The sequence below is a fragment of the Lactuca serriola genome, chromosome 4 (genome assembly GCF_051521515.1).
Source record: "Lactuca serriola cultivar US96UC23 chromosome 4, Lser_US96UC23_V15, whole genome shotgun sequence".
NCBI lineage: Eukaryota > Viridiplantae > Streptophyta > Magnoliopsida > Asterales > Asteraceae > Lactuca > Lactuca serriola.
Window position 1 is genome coordinate 218025938 of NC_136411.1, and position 4674 is coordinate 218030611.

The following is a 4674-nucleotide window of genomic DNA, read 5'->3' on the forward strand; positions in this document are numbered from 1 at the left end:
TCAGCCTAACCTAAATATGCGCCAGAGGAGGAGGTCGGACGTGGTCAAGGATTATGATTGTGAGATCCTGTACCACCCGGGCAAGGCTAATGTGGTAGCCGATGCATTGAGCTGTAGGGCGGAGGGTGCTCCAATACGAGATGTTTGGTTGAGATTGAAAGTGATGACCCCGGTGTTGGATGCTATTCGTGGGGCCCAGGCTGAGGCTGTGAAGCCAGAGAGCCAGAAGAGAGAGCGAGTTGTCGGGCTGGTATCGCAATTACTTACCCATAGCCGGGGGCTTATGACATTTTAGGGTCGGATTTCAGTACCGTCCGTGGGCGGCACGCGTACCATTTTGATGGAGGAGGCTCATCGATCGAAATTCTCGATCCATCCCGGGGCCACTAAGATGTATTTGGACCTAAAAAAGGATTGTTGGTCGCCTTGTATGAAGAGGGATTTCTCATGGTTTGTAGAGAGATGCTTGACCTGTCGCAGGGTGAAGGCCGAGCACCAGCGTCCTCATGGTAAGTTTCAGCCATTAGAGATTCCCGAGTGGAAATGGGAACAGATTAACATGGATTTCATCACCAAATTGCCAAGGTCTGCGAGGGGTGTCGATGCAATTTGGGTGATTGTGGACAGGTTGACGAAGAGTGCTCACTTCCTGGCCATCAGTGAGAGCTCTTCCGCGGAGAAGTTGGCAAAGATGTACGTAAGAGAGGTGGTATCGCGGCATGGAGTGCCGATCTCGATTGTATCAGATCGAGATGTACGTTTCACTTCCAGATTATGGAAGAAGTTTCATGAGGAATTGGGTACGAAACTGCATTTTAGTACCGTATACCACCCACAGACTGATGGGCAGAGTGAGCGGACGATTCAGACGCTCGAGGACATGCTCCGGGCATGTGTGTTGGATTTTGGCGGGATTTAGGACATGTATTTTCCCTTGGCGGAGTTTTCTTATAACAACAGCCATCATTCTAGCATTGGCATGCCGCCCTTTGAGCTGTTGTATGGGAGGAGGTGTCGAACCCCTATTTGCTAGGGAGAAGTAGGGCAGCGTGTGATGGGCAACACCTAGATTGTGTGCTCCAGACGATAGAGCAGATCCAGCAGGTCAGACAAAGGTTGTTGACCGCTCAGAGTCGTCAGAAGAGTTATCCGGACAGACGCCGGTCCAAGCTCGAGTTTCAGGTCGACGACTTCGTTCTCCTGAAGGTCTCTCCTTGGAAAGGAGTGATCCGATTCAGGAAGAGGGGCAAGTTGGGGCCTCGATATATTGGTCCTTTCAGGGTGATCGCGAGGGTAGTCGGGTAGCCTATCGTTTGGAGTTGGCAGCAGAGTTGGGTCAGATTCATGACACTTTCCACGTGTCACAGTTGCGAAAGTGTATAGCCGACGAGTCGGCAGTGGTGCCATTAAAAGATATTCAGGTGGACGCGAGCCTGAATTATGTTGAGAGACCAGTGGCGATCAGGGATCGGAAGATCAAGGTTTTGAGGAACAAGGAAGTGCCTCTGGTGCAGGTCCAGTGGCAGCATCGGAAAGGGTCAGAGTTAACTTGGGAACCGGAGCGTGAGATGCGGGAGCAGCATCCAGAGTTGTTTGCAGAGTAATACTTCGAGGGTGAAGTATGATTCTAGTGGGGGAGAATTGTAACATCCAGATTCCCAGGTATTATATTTTGTTCTTTTATTTTTGGGTATTGTGGGGAGACTCGGCGAGTTGGCGTCTAAACTCGCCGAGTATGGTCGCGGATTCGTATGCGAGTTCACAGCTGGACTCGGCGAGTTCACGAGCTGACTCGGCGAGTCCATGTTGTTTAATGAAACCCTAATTTCTAGAGTTTGAGACCTATGTAAACGCCCTTAGGGCCGTCATTTGCGGCCACCAACCCCCAGAGAGAAACCCTAAGAGATGTAGAGCGTTTGTGAGGAAGGAGATGCCATTCTTGATCCTTTTGTGCGTGTTTTTGCAAGAAGGAAGTGACCAAGGCAAGAGGAGGCTAAAGGAGGTGCGATTTTGGTGGTTTTTGAGCTCATAGAGATTGTATTGAGGTATTATTCTTGGACCTTCTTCAGTTTTGGTGTTGATTCTTAGGGTTAGGGTTTCTAACCCTTTTAGAGGTTGATTAAGTAGAGCATTTGGTCCCTTCTCGAGTTTGTGTTCTGGATCTGAACCCAAAGAGGTCCAGAGGCCTTAACCCTTGGAGCTTTATGAGTCATTTTGGGAGCCTTGAGCTTGGGATGTCATTTTTGGGGCTAAATCACCATTTTGGACCATTTAGATGTTATATGAGTGCCAAGGTCTAAACTTTACGGGATTATCATGATTGGGGAGGCCAGATCTATGATTATATCGAACATATGTGACTTCAGGAGTTGTATAGAGTTTGTGCATGGCATGAACTCGCCGAGTCCGAAGAACAGACTTGGCGATTAGTATGAAGGTTGCCCGTTAATCACTCAGTGAGTGGACTTGCCGAGTTTGGGAATAACTCGGTGAGTCAGGGAGAGTCGGGGGGTCTGAGTTCAAGTTGGAACTCGCCGAGTTGTTCTTGAGACTCGGCAAGTTGAGTCGGGGTGACCCCACGATTCATGTCAGGTGGAACTCGCCGAGTTAGGGGAAGTACTCGACGTGCCAAGAGAGGGACTAAGTGTAACGCCCGGGTTTCAGGGCTAAGCATTTTTGTCAATGTAATAGTCTAGGTCAACTCTTGTAACTCTTTTTGAAGTAATAAAGATGAAATATTTGAGTATTATGTGAATTATGTGTATTTATGTGCTTATAATTTAATTATAAATGTATAATTAATAAATAATAAAAATAAGCGTCAAAATTAAAGTATAAGATAATCCCGATATCTCTACATAAAGTTGTAGAATATGTCTCAAGGTTTCCGTACATATAAAGAATGCCGAAATCCGAGTTATAACGAAGAAGTTATGACCCGTCGAAATTTTACGGTAAAACCGGCACGGCACCGGGAAGCGTAAATAGTGAATTTACGATAGAGCGAGATTTAGCCTTAGCGATCTAAACGAAAGTCGTAGAATATGTTAAAATAAGAACATCGATAAAAAGAACGCCCAAATCTGACTTCGTATGAAGAAGTTATGATTTTTCGAAGTTTCGGAATAGTAGTGTACAGCCCGAAATTCGAATATTAGATTGAGCGGTTTTTAGCCGACACGACCTGAACGAGAATCGAAGATCTTGTTAAGGGTAGCGTAACGAGAAAAAGATGGGTGAAAACGGATGTCGGATGAAGAAGTTATGAGGATTTAACGGACCAATCGTGTCCCGTCCCGTTAATAATATAAAATTTAAAATTGAGCCAAAATTAGCCGACGGAGTCTAAACGAAAATTGTAGAGTACGTTCCCACCTTCGCGTGGATATAAAGAACGTCGAAAACGGAGGTCGTACGCGAAAGTTACGAATTTTTAAAGTTGAAGTATGAAAATGCGAAGTCTGTTGCGAGGCTGATGATGTGGCTGCATCTGGGCCGCCCATCGCCGATGAAGGAACGCGCTTCGGATGATGACACCTGCCCGCGCTGTACGCTCCGCGTCCGAAGCCAGTACGCCCCGCGTACCCTCGCCCTTATCTCTTCCGGAGTGCTAGCCAGCTGGTCCGAGGTGGCGCTCTTATCCGATGACTACGCCCCGCGTAGGTCCGAGGTACGCCCAGCGTACTGAGGCCTCGCAGGGCTATAAAAAGGGGCCGATTTTCCTTCATTTTTCACACCTTTCTTCACTCTCTCTCTAACTTCTTTCTCTCTCTACAACCCCAAAACACCTCTAAACCCTAGTTAAGCCCCTTAGCACCCTAGGGAAGCCCCGAGGCTCCCGGAGTCTCGAGAAAAAGGAGTTTTTCGGTTTCGAAACGTTGCTCCAATCAAGTCCCGGTTCTCGATAAAATTCGCTGTAAGTGTGCTACGCTTACGCAATTTTTAATATAGCTTTCAAATAATTATAGGAATGTTATTAGGTCCTTAAAATAATTATTTAGGCTATTATTATGAGTTATATCAAGTATTATTAACGCTTAATAATACTCGGACTAATTAATTTGTCGCGGTTATCGTTAAACTAAACCCTAGTGGTATCGATACTAGGTTTTATCGAAGGAATATCGTTTTGAGAGTATCGAAGCGCTGTCCGAGTGCTGAGTCACCACCTAATCAGGTGAGTGCATAGTTACTGTCAGCTTACACATAGATATGAAGTATTTTATATAAATTACGTGCTATGTGTGCATATTATCCGAGTACTTGCTATCTATGCTGGATGAACATTGTTATACATGTTTTCAATGATTTAAACTATATATGTATTTTATATCTACGAAAATGTTGGGGTAAAACATGGGTAGATGTAATAGCTGATGTGTGATAAAATGATGAGAGGCCTCGATGTTGATGTTGTTGTTTCTGTCATCTAGCGGAGTATGGATGACGACCACGGACTCTTCTAGACAGTCCAATGGAACACTAGCAGGCTCGCAACCTGTAGGTGTTTGTGAACGATGTGTTCACCGGTGTACTCCATCCCCCACATGGTTGCCTTTAGGACATTTATTGCTGAGGAATCCCCTTAGCAGTAGTGTCCGTCCCGATGATGATCCTTAGGCTAGGTCCCTTATGATAGGTGTTTAGGGACGTAAAGTGAGGATAACGGGAACG